At 39.9% G+C, this 21,900-nt stretch overlaps 1 long non-coding RNA gene and 1 other non-coding gene across 2 annotated transcripts; both read right to left on the bottom strand.

The window, feature by feature from the left end:
• Window positions 1-7,609: 7,609 nt before the first annotated feature.
• Window positions 7,610-7,712, bottom strand: LOC123581857. The gene has a single exon (XR_006704052.1). It is a non-coding gene; the product is annotated as a U6 spliceosomal RNA (small nuclear RNA).
• Window positions 7,713-13,057: 5,345 nt separating this feature from the next.
• LOC123601568 lies at window positions 13,058-20,370 on the bottom strand. The gene is made up of 2 exons (XR_006714175.1): window positions 20,260-20,370; window positions 13,058-13,307 (listed from the first exon to the last, which is right to left on the bottom strand). It is a non-coding gene; the product is annotated as an uncharacterized LOC123601568 (long non-coding RNA).
• Window positions 20,371-21,900: the final 1,530 nt, after the last annotated feature.

Here is a 21,900-nt window from a genome sequence, read left to right as displayed (position 1 = left end):
GTCTGAAAGACAGTATTGTTAGTTTATTATTATTTATTATTAACTTAGTAAATGAAAAATCAATAGCGAAAATGGTAAAAAAAAATATTTCACAATATAGAAAGTTGACCCACAAATTGGTTGATGTTTTGGGGGCTTTCTTAGTATTGGAGTTTGTTGGAAGGTATGGGGGCTATCGGTGTTTGCTCCTGAAAAAAGCTTTCTCAGTGAACATATAATAATGTCAGTGTAATTTTGATTCAATGTCAAAATGCCACTAGGGCCCAAGGGTTGGGATGGGCATATAGGTGAAGACGTGTGTGGGTGGGAGGGTGGGAGAGGGTGTGCACACACACAGATGTGTAGAGGAAAAGTTAGGGGAAAAAAAAAAAAAAAAAAACAAAGGCAGCATGGCTTCAACAAAAAAACAGCAGAGCAGAATATCCCTCATGCCATTAGGAATCTCATGTTATCCTAACTGATGGGCCAGACAGAGCAGTGCACAGACTTCAAGATCAGACTTGCATTGAAAAAGGGTCCTACCACTTACCAGCGCTCACCCTGCAGAAGTCACCACCTCCCCAGACCCCAGCTTCCTCCTATGAAAATGAAAATAGCAGTTGTACTCACCGCCTAAGGTTATTATAAGGCCCACCTGAGTTAAGGCCATCGGGGCAGGTGCCTGGCGCGCACTCAGGCCTCAGTATAGACGTCAGCTACCATTGTTTTTATGTGACTTTTTCAGCGCGTATGTGCTCCCCGAAGTTACTCATCCAGCTGGCAGTCAGCTCTGAGTAGCTTCTTCTGAGAGGGGCCTTCAGATCCTGTTTCTAGGCCCCTGAGCCCAGTTTCCAGGCCCTCAGCACAATTGCCACGCTTATCATCTGATCCCAGTGATGTTGAGCCGTATGTTGAACACAGAGCAAAGAGAGAGAAATAAAAGAGGAGAAATAAAGGGCACTAGGGTCGTGGCTGTTAGACATATGGGGTACATCAAAGGATTGTCAGGCAGATGGTGAGCAGGGCAGCGGCTCAGGGCAGGAAAACACCTGGCTAACATGCACTAATTAGCTGACAGGTGGGTCAAGGACTGGAAGAGGCGGGAAACAGTATGTTGTTTATTCCCCAGAATCAGAGGCTGCCTGAGGCCAGATTCCCTAATACCCCTACTCCTCCGGCTGACTTAGTAAGAATAGTTACAAAGAGCTGGTAGTAACATTAACTCTCTGTTCAGACTAATTCGTTCCAAGTAAGAAGCAGTTAAGAACATGTTCTGCTTCACCTTGAAGAAGCCCCGGCCGGGTGCAGAGAAGCTTTGCTGACAGGTTTGATAACTGGGCCTTTCAAGAAGGGCTGGGAGCCACTGTGGCCTCACTAGTACTCCGCTTCCTCCGGTCATATCTCCCCTGAAACTAAAATACAGCTTGGAAAGACAGCTTGGTGCCCTCACAGTCGCTGTGGCTTCCTCAAGCCACGACACGCTCTCTCTTTTATGAGGCTGCGGGGCTATAATTCTCATCCCCTGACATTTATGGGAGGCTTCATATTAGCAAAAGGCTTTACGGCCATTTTTATGAGGGATGCCTCCCCGGGAACTGTCGGGTACAATCACCCAGACTGAGGCGAAGGAAAGAGAGCAAAGCACACACGTGTACAGCCCTCGCCTGCTGGCCCGCAAGGAGCCAGGGTCGGAGCCTGCAAACGCCACTTCTCTTCAGCCTCGTGTCAGACCTGATTTGCTTGCCCTTGGCAGCTCTCTCTATCTATCACCATCTTCCATCTGTGGCCAGTCCCCAGGTCCTGAAGGTGCAGCTCCCACAGGCACCTCCCGGCCTCCGTTTCTGTCCATCTCCGCACGGTTGCTCCGGCCCAGCGTGACTCCCGCACGGCCCCATCAGGCTCGGCATCCCAGTCCCGTCCGTCCCCTTCCTTTAACCACACACGCGAGACAAAGTATATTTACCTATTAGATGCTTACTTACTTGTTTAACTTATGCACCTTTGTGAACTTTCTCCTACTTCTGGAAACATCTGTATTGATACCCTGTAGCAAATATGTTGCATCATAAAGAATAATCTTTTAAAAACAAAAATAGCAAACTTCAATAGCTTCCTCTACAGAGTAAGATTTACTCTGAATAAAATCTAAGTTCCTTTGCAGACCGTAGGGTCCCTTCATGACCTGGTCTTTCCTCCACTCTGTCCCCTGCTCCGCCCTGGATTCAGGACCCGCCAAGCTCTTTCCTGCCTCCAGAGTTGACACCCCCTCCTCAATCTGCCTGGAAAGCCTTTGGTCCTGTTCTCAGCACTGCCAGCTTTGTCTCCCTTCCAATCTCAGCTCACACGTCACCTTCCCGGCCCATCCGATCTTAAAGTGTTCCTTCTCCCCTGTTTCCCTGGTAATTATTTTCAGAGTACTTTGAACAACCTTAAAATATTTCTTATGTGTTGCCACATACACAGTCTATCCGCTTTGGTAGAATGTACATCGCATGAGAACAGGGTGTATTCCTCACTACTGGATTTAATGCCTAGCCCGGTGTCTGCACAGAGGATAAGCTCAGTAAATACCTACTGAGAAATTAGATGATGTAATGAAGCAAGGTACTGAAAAGCCTCTCTCCCTCTCCGAACTCCCTGCTAGTCTTCATTATTGCCACTAGAGAGCAGCAGAGACCCTGAGTTATCTACTCTCTGATGTTTATGCTGGGAAACCTCCAGAAAACTTTGCCAAATAGCAGACGCGAGTTTATCAGGAATTTCAGGAAAATGTCCAGGTTTACAAAATCTTTCTTCTCCTTGTTCCTGAAGGCTTCTCTGCTCTGTACCATTGATAGAATTTTATTTTTATTTTTAAATTTCAGGCTGACAACACTTCTCAGGAAATGAAAGCAGATGTTGTATTGCCTAAGCCAAAAAGAAACCCAGTGGCCTGGAGCCTGTCCCTTCCTGCCTGACAAGTTAGTGTGGGGAAAAAAAAGACACGCCGCCGATCCTGACTGGCAGCTGTTTGGGACTTAAGGATTTACAGCTCTCCCTTATGGTGTGTGGGGAGGAGCAGGTACCAGCTAGGCAGCTGCTGCTTGTGTTTTGACACTTGCAAGGGCTGTGTGTGTGTGTGTGTGTGTGTGTTTATGGTTCTGTCTTCTGCTTGTATGTCTCCTCTTTTTGTTTAACAATCCCCCCACCCAGGGCAAGAACCTCACAGTCTTTGTGGGCTTTGTGGGCTCCTTCACTAAGAATGCCCACTGAACCCAGGTAATCAGCAGCAGAAATGGCATCCACACACCCTTAGAACGGTGTTTTCATTCACTGTCTGTCCAACAAATACTGACCGAGTCCTATTCCATTCTCTGTGGGTACAGATACTCCATTTGATTGAAAGAACAGTCACTAGAATCAAAAGGGAGGCAGGGGTTCTCAATCTCAGCAATATTGACATTTGGGACTAGATAATTTTTTGTTGTGGGAGCATCCTAGGGTGTTTAACCACATCCCTAGCCTCTGCCCATTAGATGCAGGTAACACCGACCCCCTAAATTGTGATAACCAAAAATGTTTCCTGACATTGCTAAATGTCCTCCTGGGGGGCCAATCTTCACCGAAACTTTGCGAACCACTATCTTGAAGATCATGACGGATAACTTTGGGGATATCTTTCCAGCCTGGGTCAATGACCCCTTTCTCCTAGCACTGTTCCTCCTCCCTGTCCCATGCTTGCAAGTGCTGTGACCTGAAGCTTAGAGACTTGGTATATTGGTCATCTGACCCAACTTAGGCCTCTCAGCTTCTCTCCTCTGGGAATTTGAAACTAGGACCTAGGTACTGACTACCGCCTGGGTTCTTTGTGGGGCCAAAACTTTAGGGCAAATTTAGAAGGTGTGGGTGAATGTTTGATAACATAGGGCCAGCAAGCAGAGACATTCTACTGCAGAGATAAGAATGAAATCGACTCCACAGAAACACAGAGGAAGAGTCAGAGACAAGTCACCTAGTTCTAGCATTTTCTAGCAAGGCCAAACTTCCTACCTTGGGTAGTTTAAGAAATTCCTGTACATTTATAAGTAATTGGTCTTTCATGCTGGGACAGTTTCTTGTTTGTTTGTTCTGTTACTGGCAAATGAGTCCTAACTGCTATATTCTCCGTGACCTGGAACAGAAATCATAACCAGGAAACGAGGGACCTAGGCAGTTGAAGAGCAGTATTTAGTCCTCAAGGCAGCTCCACTCTCCTCAGCACAGGTGCTGTTTTCTCCTTTCTCTCCCAAATGGCTTCCTCACCCTCTCTAGAGGGTTTTCTCTTGTCTTAACCTTACCTTGTACACAGCCTGCTGTGCCATGGCCTTGACTTAGCTTCTGGTTGTCCATTCATCACCAGCTTGAGTGCTAACAGCAAACCCAGGCCAGGTTTCTTGGCTCAGATTCCTGACCAAGTGAGTCTGATTGGCTCATGTGGCAAACATGGTTGGCTGGCCCTCCAACAACCATCACTCTCAATCAGTTTTGTTCAAGTGAACAACCCCAAGTGGCAAACTAAATTAATTTGTAAAGCAAAAGATATAAGAGGAAACTTTAGGAAGGGAAGGCTTATGGGAAAGAATTTTATCCTTGATGTAAGAAGGCAAAGCCAATGGAAGAGTTAGCCCATGTCCTTCCTGCTGGGTTTGGACATGTCATGTGAGGACGTGATACTTGAAGCCATGGCAGCCATTTTGCAACCATGAATTAAAGCCAAGAAAACTGCAGAGAAACTGACAGAGGGCTGTAACATGCTTGAGCTGACGAATCAACCAACCCTTGGAGCCATTTACCTTTAGACTTCTTGTTACATGAGATAATTAGATGTCCTTACAGTTTTAGCTACTTTGACTCAGGTATCCTGTTACTTGAAGCCAAAAGGATCCCAACAGATACAGGACAGCTCATCTTTTCAGGCCAGGTCACTCAGGTCCTAGGTCACTAGCTGGCTATCCTGCAGATTTATTGCCTTGCAGTCATGCCCCTACCTCCGGACCATATGTTTGTCCCTCACCCTAGCCTTTTATGATGAAAATTTAAAAACCAACAGAAAAGTTGAGAAAATAATACAATGAACACTCAAATATACTTCACCCATATTCATCAGTTGTTAACATTTAGCTCCATACATTCACTGCACGTAATCCCCTCTATGAGGTTATTTTTTAACTGAATCATTTGAAAGGTGGTTAGAGACTATGAAGCTTCACCCCATAGTATTTCACCATATATCTCGTAAGACACAAGGACATTCTCCTACATAACCAGTAATGTCCTTTGGAGCTTTTTTTGGGTTTGCTTTTGTTTTTATTTTCATTCTTATCCAGGATTTGTCACGAATCACATGCTGGTTTAGATGAACATAAGGGAAGGGAAACAAAAATAATATAAAAACATGGAGGGGGACAAAACATAAGAGACTCATAAATATGGAGGACAAACAGAGGGTTACTGAAGGAGGTGTGGGAGGGGGGATGGGCTAAATGGGTTAGGGGCACTAAGAAATCTATTCCTGAAATCACTGTTGCACTATATGCTAACTAATTTGGATGTAAATTTAAAAATAAAATAAAATTTAAAAAAAAGAATCACATGCTATTTTATTTTATTATTTTATTTTTTTTAACGTTTATTTATTTTTGAGACAGAGAGAGACAGAGCATGACCAGGGGAGGGGCAGAGAGAGAGGGGGACACGGAATCTGAAACAGGCTCCAGGCTCTGAGCCGTCAGCACAGAGCCCGACTCGGGGATCGAACTCATGGACCGTGAGATCATGACCTGAGCCGAAGTCGGACACTCAACCGACCGAGCCACCCAGGCACCCCAGCACATGCTATTTTAAAGTCATCTCTCTCTCTCTCTCTCTCTCTCTCTCTCTTTCTCTCTCTCTCTCTCTCTCTCTCGGGGTGCCTGGGTGGCTCAGTGTGTTAAGTGTCCACTTCAGCTCAGGTCATGATCTCACAACTCGTGAGTTTGAGCCCCGCATCAGACTCTGTGCTGACAGCTGGGAGCCTGGAGCCTACTTCAGATTCTGTGTCTCCCTCTCTCTCTGCTCCTCCCCTGCTCATACTCTGTCTCTCTCTCTCTCTCTCAAAAATAAACATTAAAAAAAATAATAATAAAGTCATCTTTCTCTCAAAAGTCTCTCCTTCATTCTAAAAAAATTATCCTGCCCTTTCTGTTTTTTGTTTTTTCTTTTTTCTTTTATTGGTCTTTCCTATCATTGACTTTCAGGCCAGTTCTTTTATACAATGTCCACAATTTGGGTTGTCTGGTTGTTTCTTCTATAATTCTTCAGAATTATATCCAGTTAAGATTTTTAGCAAGACTCCACAGAGGTGAGGCTGGGACCATCTCAGCGCATCACAACACAAATGCCTTTCTGTCCTTTTATTAGTTACACTAAGCTGAATTAGTCGATTGAGGTGCTGTCTGCTAGCACTCCTCACCGTAAAGGCATCTTTGCCCCTTAGTGATGAATGAGTAATCTGCGGGATGGTACTTTGAAAATATGAGAGTATCTGGTGTCCCCAACATTTTCAGCGACTGTTTTAACAATCATTAATAAGGCTTGCCTGAATCAACTATGATATTAGTGATTGCAAAAATCACAATTAAAAAAGCTTTATCATTTTTCCATGTTTTTTAGCTGTCATTCCACTGTTCAGGAAGAGCTTTCTCTTCCGTCACACACACTTCTGCAATTCTCTTGAATATCATGATGAACTCAGAATATTCATTACCACTGATTTTCTTTTTAATTTTCATTTTGTCCCAAATTTGTCCCCTCCCAAATGGGAGCCCCTTCAAATTGGTTTCTGGGTCCTTCTGACACATCCCTCTCTGTTTTTGAGCACTTCCTTGCTGTTCCATCAGTGAAAGTCCCAAGCTCATCTTCTACTTTCCTTGACCCAGACCTGGAGTCAGACCTGGGTCCTTTCAGTGAGAAAAGTTTGCTAGAAACCAAGAACTGAGTGATAAGAGTGCTCATTGTAAGTGGGATGTCACTGCTTCTAGGCCCTTTCAGTAGACACAGCCAGGAAGTGTATTTTATTTTAGATCATTAATTTATCTCAATCCCCCCCAATTCTAATAGAACATCACAGGGTTCTTCCTCCTTTCCCCACATCCCTATTTTATCTCCTTTCTCTCACATTGAAAACTCTAATTTTCACCAACATCAGTATAGCTATTCATTCACTGCTCGTTATAATACACTCAATAGTATCAGAATTATTATGTTGATACCACTATCAACAAACTTACTAATGAAGTACAAGATTGTTTGAAGCTTTTATTTTATCCTTAGAGTCTAGCCCCTTAAAAGTAATGGTGTGTCTAAAGACCTTTAACCTTGACATAAATTCATTTGTTTATCTTCAAATTAGGATTTTCCTGTCCATGTTGATTTCTTTTAATTTCTTTCTTTGTGGTAGTGGGTTTTTTATTATCTTTATTTTTAAAGATTTTATTATTTTTATTTTTAAAAATTTTATTGAGACGTAACTGATATATAGCATTGTGTAAGTTTCAGGTGAATCACATAGTGATTTGATATATGTATGTATTGCAACATAAGTACAACAGTAAGTTTAGTTACCATCCATCATTAAAATATGGAATACCTCATGAATTTGCGGATCATGTTTGTATAAGGGCCTGCTAATCTTCTCTGTATCATTCCAGTTTTAGTGTATGTGCTGCTAAAGGTAGCGGTCAAATAACTTTATGAATATGTAAAATGTTCTGTAGTTCAAAAGTTAAAATCATACGAAAAGGTAGCCCAGAGAAGTTTCTTCAATCCCCATATGCATGAATTTTATTAGTTTCTGGTTTATCCTCTCTTATTTGCAAAAAAAGAAACAAATATATACGTGTATGTGTATACATACGTATGTCCTTATTTTGCCTTTCTTTTAATTCAAATGGTAGTATTTGGTATACAATCCTTTGCACTGTATTCTTTTCACTCATATTGCTCTCTGTTATGTATACACAAGTCTTTCATAACACTAATTTTTCACTATACGGTCTATTTTATTTGCCCTATCAAATATATTTGTACTCACTTTATTTTAAGGGTTAGTTTTATATTAAAGCTAAAATAACCTTAGTCCCCCCCTCTTATTTTTGTTATTTTCTATTGGTTTCCTAACAATATTTAAATTAGTTAATAATTTATTTTCTCTTATCCCAATGCACCAGTTTCCCATGTGAATAAATATCCTTTTACCCTCACCAGTAACTATAAAATAATCAACAAGTATATTCTGTTTTATATCTCCGTTACCCTTCTGGCCCTTTAATTATTGTATAATATCTGCTGGGTATGTACTCTTCTCATAACCATCATAGTTTTATGGGTGATGACATAGTTATGCTCATCATTAGTCCTCTTGTCAAAGCCCTTCCCTTTTGGTGGTCTAAAACACCTTTCCTTAGGAAATTCCTCAGGAAGGACACATGGAAGCAACAGTCTCTGGTTCTATCATGTTCATAACTTTTGACATATTGGCTAGATGTAAAACCTTTGCCTTAGGATTTCTTTCTTTGAATCTTTTCAGTATGCTACTTTATGTATTCTGGGATAAAGCCAAAGACAGTCACTTAAGTCATTTGGTATTTTGACTAAATGCCCAAATCATTTTTTTTTTTTTTTGTAAACTTCAGACATCTCTTAGAATATATCTTGACAATCTTCATTCAGGATTGATTTTCTAGGTACTAGTGTCAAATCTCTTTATTTCAGGAAAGTTTTCTTAAATGTTACCTTTTTAAATTTCCATTGCTTTTTATTGTCTTCTTCGTGCATCTTCTAATAGATTATTCAACCTATGTATGTGTGTGTTGATTGTTTTTTTTTTACTTTCTTACATTTATTTATTTTTGAGAGACAGAGTGAGACAGAGCATGAGTGGAGGAGGGGCAGAGACAGAGGAGACACAGAATCTGAAGCAGGCTTCAGGCTCTGAGCAAGTGTTCAGCATAGAACCCGATGTGGGGCTTGAACCCACGAACCGTGAGATCATGACCTGAGCCAAAGTTGGACACTTAACTGAGTGAGCCACCCAGGTGCTCTAAGAAATCTTTTTAAATTGCCTTGTGCTTTCTGAGATGTGATTCCTCTGCTCTTTTATTTAGGCTTTCTTTTTCCTTTCCTCTACTCTTTTTCCTTTCTTTTGAATTGAATACTACTCTCAGAACTCCACCCTTTTCGCCTGAAAAGGAGCTTGTAATTTTGAAAGCTCTCACACCCCAGACTATACCAGCTCCTTTAGACTCTATCTCAAACCCCACAGAGCCACAGCTTTGTTGGAGTGTGCAAGAGTCCTTCTGGTTCCAGTTGGTCTCAAATTGCTTTACTCTGCATTTCACTGAGTCGTGTTGTCAGTTCTAGAATTGTGTTCTCACGTCGGTCAGATACCTCCCTGCTCCCTCCTGCCCTGACACGGATATGCAGAGCAGTGCACGTTTAGTAGTTGGTGGTGTTCCTCCACTTGCTCGTGTTTGGGGGTTCGTGAAGATACCATGTTCCTCTAGATTTTTGAAGGTGTTGGCCTTGGGCCTTGGATTTTCCCGTTAGTGGTACCATTAACTTTCAGGCCCCTGCTGCTTGTTCTGGCCTGACTGCCATTGTAATTACCCATCCATTTAGGCGCATACGTATCTGCCACCTAGGGCTAATCATCCATTACTGGGAGAAGCCAAGGGCCCCTCCCCCGCATATGGTCTCTGCGCAACCATACTGAAGAGCTACATGCCCTGTGTCTCTTGCTTCTCTTGCCCATCTGGACTTATAAAATACTACAACATAGCGCATTTAATCTGGCTTCCCAAATGGCTGCTAAAAGGAATGCATGAAGATACTTGAGGCATAAGAGAGTTAACTTCCTTGGGGCAACCATACCAGTGGGAAACAGAAAAAAGGTTGGAGCTGGCCAGATAGATTCCCTCTACCTTCTTCCTACCTGAGACTATTACAAGGCACCTCTTCTTTGTTCTGCCTATCCTGAGACATCCATGAAGTTCACTAAGGCACCATCCGCCAGCCAAGGAGTGCTGCATAGCTCTGCACCTCCTCTAGGTGGGGGTGCCTGTTCTCATTCACACAAGAGTCAGGTACAGGCTAATAGCTGCCCCCTGAAGCGCAGACATGTGTGAACAATGATGGGCACCTAGAAAAAGGAACAGGAACCTCAGAAATCATCAAATCATCACCTACCACACAGTTCCTTCCATTACATCTTTGCCAGATGGTCTACACTCTGCTGGACTAACCTCTATGAGGAGGTGTTCACAATCTCATTTTCAGCTTTAATTGTTTGAACTTCTCTTTTCCTTTCTGTTTATTAATTTTAAGTTATACTTATTGATCTATAATTTATATAATTAACAATATAAATTGTGTTACCTTAAAATATAACTATAATTATATATAAGGTATATATAATTATACAAACTACAAGTAGAAATACAAACTATAAATTATAGTTTACATTATAATAACATCAAATTGTAGTATATAATTCAGTACATTATAGATAACATAATTATAAATTATCATATATAATTTAAAATTATTAATATATGCTATAGAGTTATATACTATGTAGTATATAATATGTAATTATAATTATACTTAATTGTATTTATTAGTTATAATTACATATTATATACTATATTATATATAATTATAATATAAACTCTAATTTATAACTTAATCTATAATTTCAATTTTATTATTTAACCTATGATTAACCTTTTTTGGTATAAAGTGAGTTTTGATGAATGCACAGACCCCTGTGTGACCACCAACGCAATCAAGTAAGAATATTTGCATCACTCTAAAAAGATCCTTTGTGCTACTATATAGTCATTTCCCTCCTCTCACCTCCAGCAACCACTGATCTGATTTCTGTCCCTATATATTTCCCTTTTAGTGCATGTCATATAAATACAATCGTGTGTAACCTCTTGTGTCAGACTTCTTTCACTTGATCCAGCCATGTCGTTTCACCTATCAATAGTTTGTTGCTTTTTATTACAGAGTTGTATCCCCTTGTAAGGATGGACCACAGCTGTTCATCTGCTCACCTGTAGATGGACATATGGATTGTTTCCAGCCTTTAGTGATTATGAATAAAGCTGTTATAAACATTTGTATACAGACTTTTTTGCGGACATATGCTTTCCTTTTTATTGGGTGGATAAGAATGCAGTTGCTAGGTCACATGCTAAGCATATGTTTAACTTAATAAACAACTCCCAAACTGTTTTCAAAAGTGGCTGTCTTGTTTGATATTCCTAGCCGCCATGTATAAGATTATCTTCCAAGAATTTTTACAATTTGACAAGTACTACACGAACCCATGCTCATTATTTAAATAAGTCAATCAACACAGACATGCAAAATTCCCATTTGTCTTCTTAGTAACCCCTCTCCGCTCCCTAAATGCAGCCACTGTGACTGATTTGGTGTGTGCAAAAAGTATTTCTTATTTTGAGAAAAATTAAAAATTCTTTGAAACACCACATCCAAATTCTAATCCCTCCTAGAAGGTATGGCAGTGTGGCAAGACTGCTGTCACTGGTGTCAGCCACACCTGGAATTTAGTCCTGGGTCTGCCACTCTCTAGCTCCAAACAAAGTGTGGAAATAGCAGCATGCGTATAATTAAGATAGAGATATAAATATCTCCTTATAATTCATATATGAAAATAAAATATTTAAATATACATTATATATATTTGAGTTTCCATTTGCCATTCCTAATTAATATAGATTTCTAATTTCTCTGCCATTACTGGACAGTAAAGGTTAACACATTAATAATAGCAGACTGCCTTGGACCCTACACAAGGCACATTAGTGTAAAATATTCATCTGGAACTTAGTTGTCCAGAAAAGTCTGCAGGAAAGCCTTAGGAAGACGAATAATGAGAGTAGCGACTATATATAGCCCATTTCTAATATTTATAAATTCGCTGTGACTGACCAAATGCAATCATGAGCTTAAAAGTAGTGAAAACTTAGAATGGTGAGTGCCAGGGGCTTGGAGGGAGGGGGAAACGGGGGAGTTGCTGTTCAACAGGTATAAAGTCTCAGTCACGCAAGATGAGAAAGTTCTAGATCTGCTGTATGACATCGTGTTTATAGTTAACAACACTATACACTCAAAAAGCTAAGAGGGTAGATCTCAAAGTATGTTTTCTTAATACAATAATCAAAAAGGGAGGAATGTTAGTGGAAAATTTGGTAAAATCCTAGTGAAATCTGTAATGTAGTCAATAATATTGTATTAATGTTAATTTCTTAGTTTTGACGAATAGATAATGGTTATGTAAGATGTTAACATTCAGGAAAGCTGGCTGAAAGGTATACACTAATTCTCTGTACTATCTTTGCCATACTTCTGTAAGTCTAAAATTATTCCAAAGTAAAAAGTATATTTTTTTAAGTAATGAAAACCAAGTCACCCACACAAGGGTATTCGCGGTATGATTTTTATGACAAAAATTGGGGGGGGGGGCAGGGAGAAATAATTTAAGAAGGACTTGACTAAAAAAAATTAGTATGTATCATATAGTTATTAATAAGATAAAGCTAATGGTGAATATTATGTAACAACATGGAAAGCAGTGCATAATATATTAAGTAGGAAAAGAAGCTTACAAAGCTCATTTGTGTATGTATGCATGTGTGTATATATATATATATACACACATATATACATATATATGTATATATACACACATATATACATATATACATACATATGTACATATATATATACATATATATACATATATATACACATATAAATTTTATGTAAAAGATATGTATGTATGTGTAGGTTAGTATAAAAGATGCCTAGAAAATTAAACCCCAAACTGTTTACATGGTAATTTATTCAGGTACTGGTTGAGGGAAAAGCTATGTCCATTTTTTATATATGGGTTGTACATATAAGTTGTGTTGAATATTTTATTGAGCTCAGGACAGCCCTTGGTCAAGAGAGGCTCCCACCTCAGAATTCAAGAGTCTGAAAATCACAAGCGCACAATGCAAAGGTAAATTTATTAAGGGATCCGGTACCCTCTGCTGACACGGAGCAGCCACAGTCCTAGAGTCCACGCTGGTGACCTACACCATTCAGGCCACAGGAAACGTTTCTCTGCATCTCTTGCCCTCTGTTCTAAACACAGTAGATGACTTTATCCAAACGTCATGAGGAATCGTGGGTTGTTCTGCAAACATCATGGAAGGACATCGCTTAGGACTGTCAGGAAAATCTGAGCTGTGGAAGCACTCCGGTAAGAGAAAAGACAAATTAATTAACTTGTCAAATCCTTCCTCTCACATATCATTGATGTTATAGATTCTTGCATAATAAAGTACCAATTCCCCATGAGTGTTTAGCATCTATTTTCTTGCTTTCTTGAAGTTCCAGTTTGCAGACCTATAAGTACTCACAAATCACTGCAGAATTTGCAATAGTCCCATAGAGCAGCCAAAGAACAGTATGCAATAATAAACCAAACATCCCTAATTCTTTTTTTTATACATAGTCTAGACACAGCATGCTTAAGCATGAAGCATAATCCCAATTTTTTGCATTAACAGCTGATGGTCACAGAACACAGGAATTGCCAATCATTTTATATTTATAAAAATATCTTCTAAGATATAATTAAATTTTAAAACAAGTAACTAAGCTTTATTTGAATAGTTTTCGTTTAAATTTTACTGTTCATTAAATATTATTTGGTTTTTGCTCCTTAATAATTTTTTGGAAATTATAGGAAATTTTTTAATTTTAATTCAATATTTTAACATTTACTTTAATTACATTTTGATGAAATACAGGCAAACTTGGAATCTTTTGAATATGATTGCTTGTAATCTTTTAATCCTATAGATCATGGAGAGTGAGAACATGCTGGCATTGGGAGAGAACCACACATAATGAACGTGGAGCTCAGAAAAGGAAGGGCTGAAAAGAAAACAGAAAAAAAGCAGTTTGCTTCAATTTTTTTAAATTGCAGGCAATGAAAGTGAGCAGACTTCTGCTAAGCATGACCCACATACAATTTACAAACATTACAAGTTATTTACTTAATGAAGACTTAGTGGCTGAGCAAAACAACAAAATGGGCAAGGAAAGTATTCCTAGCAAATCTACAACCTGAACAGATCAGATCAAACACTTGTGGCTTTATGTACTTGAGTAATGCAGTGTTTTTTCCTGATCAAAGTTGATAATGAAAAAGATAATATAAAATTCACAACTTAGAAAAAAATAAATGTGATTCTGGCCTGCCCATCAGACAATAAAGAAATTACCAAAAAAAAAAAAAAAGAAAGAAAAAGGCAAATTGGATCAGAAAACTAAAAACTTTGAATTTTTACTGTTTATTGGAAAGTCACCCTAGAAAATGTCTGTCATGACCTTTTAAAATCATGAGAATGCATCCAGAACAACATAAGTTACTTCAAATTATTGGTTATGAATTCTCCATTGGATAAAGAGGGGAGAAAATGTTGTATTTCGTTTTATAATAAAATGTTTTTTTCAAATGGAGAAACTATAGAAATTTTGTTGTATTTTAAGTTGAAAGACAAAATATTATGTTACAATTACCACACATTTCCCAGCCAATCTTCACAAGTCTAGCTAAGGAAAATGTTTGTGAGTGGAAATACTTAGTTTCTCAATTAAAAGAACACACAGTGTTACTTGCAACCAAAAATAAACAAAACCAAACAAAAAGCCTGTTATGCAAACACAAGAACTGTTAAAAAAAAAAAAAAAAAGGCTAAAGTAACAGTAAGTGAACAATAGTAATCTACAAAGAAACTACTAAACACAGATATAAAATACTGCTGTGATATTATTAAGAGAATAGTTGGGGCGCCTGGGTGGCGCAGTCGGTTAAGCGTCCGACTTCAGCCAGGTCACGATCTCACGGTCCGTGAGTTCGAGCCCCGCGTCGGGCTCTGGGCTGACGGCTCAGAGCCTGGAGCCTGTTTCCGATTCTGTGTCTCCCTCTCTCTCTGCCCCTCCCCCGTTCATGCTCTGTCTCTCTCTGTCCCAAAAATAAATAAAACGTTGAAAAAAAAATTAAAAAAAAAAAAAGAGAATAGTAATAGATGTTCCATATTTAGCCAACCTTGTGTGACAAAATAGTCACAGATGACAATAGAAATGTTCTAGTTTAGTAGAAAAAAATGACTTTAAAATTTGACGCCAGAATAGCCAAGTCTGTAAGATAGATAAAAGCTAACCTTTTAAAATCACATAAAAAGAAGAGAATGCAAAATAGTATTAACTGATGAAAGAAATTACGCATAAAATTCTAAAAATTAATAACTTCTTTAACTAGATTATATTAGGACAGATCATACTCAACAACATTCATTATACCTACTGTCAAACTATCAGAAGATTAAAATAGAAGAAATCAAAATTAATGAGTATTTTATTGGTGATGCCATTGTAAAAAAATAGAATTGCAAAAATAACTTTGAGTTTTAGTCACTGGTTTAAAAGAATAACGAGGGCTAGCTACTGAGAATAGCAGTTGGTAAAGAACAAGCATTTTTTGTGAGCCACGGACAAAGCACCAGTTGAATTTCTTATTAAGGCATGTTCTTGAGGCACCTGGGTAGCTCCGTTGGTTAAGTGTCTGACTTCGGCTGAGGTCATCATCTCAGAGTTCCGGGAGTTTGAGCCCCGCGTTGGGCTCTCTACTGTCAGAGCAGAGCCTACTCCAGATCTTCTGTCCCCCTCTCTTTCTGCCCCTCCCCACACTCTCTCTCTCTGTCTCTCTCTCTCAAAAATCAATAAACTTTGAAAAAATAAAAAAAAAGAAACATGTTCTCATCTGTGCCAATAAGGGAGCGCATCTTTGAACAATTCAATAACTGCAAAGATATTCTCTGGATTTGCCCAAATAGGAGGCATCATGAGGAAAACCATGTCATCTCTGCCATGACAACTACTTTTGGACACACAAAGGCAATCCTGATTAAACACCATTAATGCAAGATTTAACTTACACATGCTAACAAGATGGGCTATAATTGTGCAAGAAAGAAAAGATTCTCCTTATGTTAAAAAAAAATCGTGATCTTCAACAGGAAATTATCTTTGATTTTGTAGTATCCACTCCACAGTTACCTGGTGTGAACTGTTCCTAGTATTAATAATGTTAGGCAAAGCTTGCAGGAACTCCAAAAGCTTGAACTGACAGGACTTGGGCTATTTTGCCCTTCTAAGATTCATTTGTGTTTCATTTAGAGGAAATGGTTTAACTAAATTGAAATAAAGTGTATGTGACACTTGTGATAAACGTGGCATTCCTAAAAATATTAGAAAATCAGAAATGTAAACAAAAACATTCGCAGCACTATAAAAGAGAATATTCAGAGACAAATAATCTCCAAACTAATTGCTACTGAGATTATTTGGGGGTTATTAGAAATCAACGTGTAATGTCAATTCGAGAGAGATTTGAATAAGTCACCTAACATATTGCCATTTTTTTGGTGCTCTTTATATTCCAGCTTTCAAGTTTTTGAGAAAAAGAACTAAAGAAATAATTTATAGGGGTGCCGGGGTGGTTCAGTCAGTTAAGTGTTGGACTTTTGATTTCAACTCAGGTCGTTATCTCATGGTTCATGGGATCAAGCCCCATGCTGGGCTCCGTGCTAACAGCACGGAGCCTGCTTGGGATTCTGTCTTTTCCCCCACTCTGTCTGCCCTCTCCTGTGCTCTCTCTTTCTCTCAAAAATAAATATATAAACATTTAAAAAAGAAGTATTTTATAGTTCTAGATATTGCTCTTAGAGAAGTTGAAAATTACAGCAAAAGTGATAGTGATTTATATGATGAAATGAGAATATTTTATAACATTTTCAATGGTAATAACTTGTCATGAGAACCCACCACACTATCTGAACTTTAGTAAAATCCACTGCTGATATCTGAACATAAATGTTACTACATAACTTTGTTGACAACTATTGGCTTACCAACTTTTCTCAATATTAAATTAATTTAAAAACGAGGGGGCGTCTGTGTGGCTTAGTTGGTTAAGCATCTGACTCTTGATTTGGGCTCAGGTGATGGGCTCTCACACTTTATGAGATCAAGCCCCGTGTCAGGCTCTGCACTGAGTGTCTGGAGCCTGCTTGGGATTCTCTCTCTCTCTCTCTCTCTCTCTCTGCTCTTCTTGTGCTTTCTCTCTCAAATAAATAAACTTAAAAAAAAAAAGCAGATTTAAACAAAGATTCTTCAAAAATTAAAAAACTTGTAAAAAGGACAAAAGAGAACTACACCCAATTAATTTTGTTATGAAGGTAGAAGGACAGGAGTGTGTGGGTGGCTCAGTTGGTTACGTGGCCAACTTGATTTCTGCTCAGGTCATGATCTCGCAGTTTGTGAGTTCAAGCCCCACATCGGGCTCTGTGCTGACAGTGTGGAGCCTGCTTTTGATTCTCACTCCCTCTCTCTCTCTCTGCCCCTCTCGAGTGCTCTCTCTCTCAGAATAAGTGAATAAAACTAAAAAGAATGTTAGAAGGACAGAACATATTCTATTGTACTTAACAGTTTGTTGGCATGTTCATATCTTCTAAAGTTTTAGACATCTGGTTCCCCATTTATATTTTTGCACCTGGTCCACAAATTCAGGGGTGGCTCTGATTGAGCATGTATTAATTTTATAATTAATACCACTAATAACTACTATTTACTAAGTGCTTATTATGAACTAGGCACTGAGCTTGTTACTGTTTGTACAAGAGCTCACAACACCTCCGTAAGTTAAATATCCGAATTTCACTTTACAGCTAGGGAAACTGAGGCTTGGAGAGGCAAAGACGCTTGCCCAAACACTGTCAAAGCCGAATTAAGTTTACATTCACGGTGCCCATCCTGATGGAGGCTAGTGCTAAGGGCTGACGGAACACCAGGGAATGAGCTTTCTAAGTGTGGGGCCTACCTCTGGGAAAGATCTCTCTCCCCCAGATCACGCTGCCTGAAATGCCACTATTATGCACTGACTGCTTTTCATTTTCAAGACTTTCCAGTCTGCACCTAGGTGGCTCAGTCAGTTAAGCGTCGGTTTTTGCTTTCCTCTCAGGTCATGATCTCAGGGTTTGTGGGATCGAGCCCTGAGTGGGGCTCCATGCTAAAAAGCACAGGGCCTTCTTGGGATTCTCTCTGTCCCTCTCTCTGCCCTCCCACTCGTGTTCACATACACACTCTAAATAAATAAATAAATAAATAAATAAATAAATAAGTACGTACGTATGTAAGTAAGTAAATGGAGTCTGAATCTTGATTTCGGCTCAGGCCATGATCTCACAGCTTGCAAGATGGAGCCCTGCATTGGGCTTTGTGCTTGGGACTCTCTCTCTCTCAAAAATAAATAAACTTTAAAAACAAAACAAAGACTTCCTAGTCTCCGAAAGAAACCAGTGAAACTGGAAATACCCCCCTTCCCAGGGAGCCTTAAGATGATAATATATGAAGCCAGTAGTATTTCTCATATTTTTTCCACCAAAGTAACCTACCAGACCAAGAGTGCATTCCTAACCCCCAGGCATCTGAGGGCTCCACCCAAAAGATTCTTATCAATTTCTTTAAAATCTGGGGCTGTCTCTTTAAAATCATACATATATTTTCCCCTATACTGTGTGGTGTGGTGTGTGTGCGCGCGTGCGCAGTTTTCCCTCTTCCTGTCTTCATGTATTTCCTGGCTTCAAGTAAAACCAAAGCTTCAGAAAAGATTCTATGTTCACCTTAGAGTTCAAGGACTCTGGCATTCTGCCTGCTCCTCTGGTTTGAAAAGCAGAGCCTTAAACTGCTATCTGCGGCTACCTTGGTGGGGTTTACTTGACCCTTAGGGGAGCTCAGGGCCCTGCAGGAAAGGGAGAAGCTAGATTAACTTCTTTCCAATTTAGTCCAGGACCTGTCCCATTTGTCTTTTATTTTAGTCAGCTTCATAGTCTACCTCTGACTGTTTTGAAGGGAAGTGAACACTCTGTCATTACAAATGTGTAAGCAGACTGGGCACCTGTTTGCTTGCAAAGCTCTGGGAGTTGGCAGGGGTGGGGCAGGCAATGAAGGAAGGAAACTTTTGAATTTGATATCCTATGATGCTGAAATTATCTAAGTCCTCTGCAGCTGCAAGTTCAAGGAAAATGTACTTGATTCAGTAAATACTTATTCAGCTCTTCTCAAAGTGCCAGATACTATACTAGGCAGTGATGAACAGAACAGTCTTCTTGAAACTCAGTTTCCTAGGAGAGATATAAGCAAGCAGGTAACTGTAGTACAGCTTACAGCCTCATACAGGAGAAGAATGGAAACTCTGGAAGCTCAAAGGAGGGTCATCAAGCCTGGAACAGTAGACATGGATCCTGGTAGGCTTCTAGGAAAAGGTGACATCTCAACTGAGGTTTGAAGAATGAGTAGGAGTTAGCCCAGGTCCTTCAGAAAGTGAAAACTCCTTCTGAAGTTGGCACTAATTTCAGCTAGCCTCAGGTTGCTTCTCTGTTCTGTTACATTTTGTTTACCCATTCTACTTGTCAACTGGGATATTTAGGAACAGAGATGCTAACTTCTTTTTTTTTAAGTTTGCTCATTTTGAGACAGGTGCACATGTGTGTGCGCGTGTGCACGCACACACACACACACACACACACACACACCTGTGAGGAGGGGAGGAGCAGAGAATCCCAAGCAGGCTCCGCCCTGTCATCATGGAGCCTAACGCAGGGCTTGAACCCATGAACCACAAGATCATGACCTGAGCCCAAATCAAGAGTCCATCGCCTAACCAACTGGCCACCCAGGCGCCCCAGAAGTGCTAACATTTTAATTATCATTTGGAACCATGGAGGTGAAGAGAGAAAAAGGAGTCCATCCCATTACACAAAACTACATCAGAAAGGCAGGCCAGACTCTAGGTTTTTGGCATCAAAGTTACGGGGCAGATCCTAAACTCATTTTAGATATTCACAGCTGTTTAACAAAGGGGAAGGGGGGTGTGATTTGTGCTGTCTTTGCCTCATGGGCTGTGAACACAAAGGAAAGAAAATATTGTTCAGTGAAGAAGCAAGCTTCTCCCTCTAGTAGTATGTTTTTTGGTCATCACACAGTAGACAGCCAAGCCAATAATCCAGTCTGCAAAATTGCCAGCTAAAAAAACCAAATCCTTTGAAGTGGCTAATGAATACGCTCTTTTTAACTTACTCCGATCTCATTGCTGAGAGCTGTACAGTTGCTCCTGGGCAGAAGTTTCACTAATGTAGGGATGTTGACTGGCCACTGCATCAAATATTTATCAAGTCACAGATGGGAATCTACAAAGAGTTTGCAGAGAGGTTTAGTGTCTCCCTTTGGTTCTCAGGGAAGCACGTCAGCACCGCAAAAAGCAAGCCCACAATCACACACCTTTAAGCTGATGCTGATGGCAGCTGACCCATTTTAAACAGGTTAAATGGGGCTCCACTTAAAGAAATCACTGTTTCTTCTTAAAGTAAAAGTAGTACATCTTCAATGTAGTCGTTTTCACAAAATACCTTTACATTAGAAGAAGAAAGCTCACCCTTAATTTCTCCATCCAGACATATTGTGCCCATCTTTTAAACAAAACTTAAATCCTACTGTATCCGATGTTCTAAACAAGTTTCACTGTTTTGCTTTTCTCACTTAACAATAGATTCTTAACGTCTTTGCCCAACATTGAGTGCTTCTCTACAGCATATTTTTATATATTTATACAAGATTCTAGTTCATGAATGTGCCGTGATTTACCCAACCAACTTGTTGAGGTTGGACATTTAACTTGTTTCCGGCTTTCCACTACTGTAAGTGATGATTTTGCCAAGCATCCTTATAATTAATTATTTGTGCCGAGTGATGGTGTTTTCTCAGGCAAATGAGTGGAAAAGGAATTGCTGGGTCAAAGAGCTAGTCCGATACACCAGTTTACATTTCCCTGATCAGAGTCTGAGAGGGCGTGCGGCTGTTGCTTTGAGTGGGCTGTCTGCTCATCTGTCCCAAGCGGGGTTGGTCTGTGAGGTCACCAAGAGCTACAAATTGGTCCAGGAGTTTGGGGGTGGTTGGTTTGTACATTTGTTTGTTTTTGTAACAGCCTCCTTGAAACTTGAACTTTTTTCCTCTTTAATTTAACAGCTATCTTATTTCGCTAATCTCCCATCTTTATTTGGTGACACTGGAGAGAAAGAAGGATCTCTTCAATGGTAAACAGAGCCCTTGGGTTCATAAGGAGTTATGGGTTGCTGTTTGGCATTACCACAGTTATTATGCCGGCTCAATCAGTATCTTTTTCCTGTAACAATAGAAGGCAAGCTGCCTCCAGCAATTGAAGTCTCCTGCAACAGAGGTTCAGTGATATGTAGAAAAAAGTAGAGGAGGGAGGTGTCAAAATAAGATTGCCAGCTTTTTGTTTTGGCCAAATGAAGATATTAACTAACAGTAAACACTGGTCATTTACTATCATCAAGTAATCACTAAAGAATGTGCATTTAACACACCAGAGAAGAAGGAGGAGGAGAAGCAGGGTGGGGGGGAGGGGGAGTGGGAGGAGGGGGGAGGAGGAGGGGAGCGGAGGGGGAGGGGAGGGGGAAAGGTAATTCCAGAACAAAGTGCATTCTTACCTAGGAAAGAACAATTGGCATTCTTGTGCTGACATACACATTGCCCTTATTTTTCTTCTCACAAAGGATTTGGAGACAACCCTTTGGATCAGTATCAATCTGTGGACCCTGGCTTGAGAACCACTGTCTTACAGGCTTGTGACTATGTCTTCCACAAGGAGTGGTATCTGGCCCAGTCCCCTTCCTCCCTGGACAAGAGAGAAGTGAGAGA

Source organism: Leopardus geoffroyi, chromosome A1, assembly GCF_018350155.1.
Source record: "Leopardus geoffroyi isolate Oge1 chromosome A1, O.geoffroyi_Oge1_pat1.0, whole genome shotgun sequence".
Lineage (NCBI taxonomy): Eukaryota > Metazoa > Chordata > Mammalia > Carnivora > Felidae > Leopardus > Leopardus geoffroyi.
This window is presented reverse-complemented; position numbering and strand designations above follow the sequence as displayed.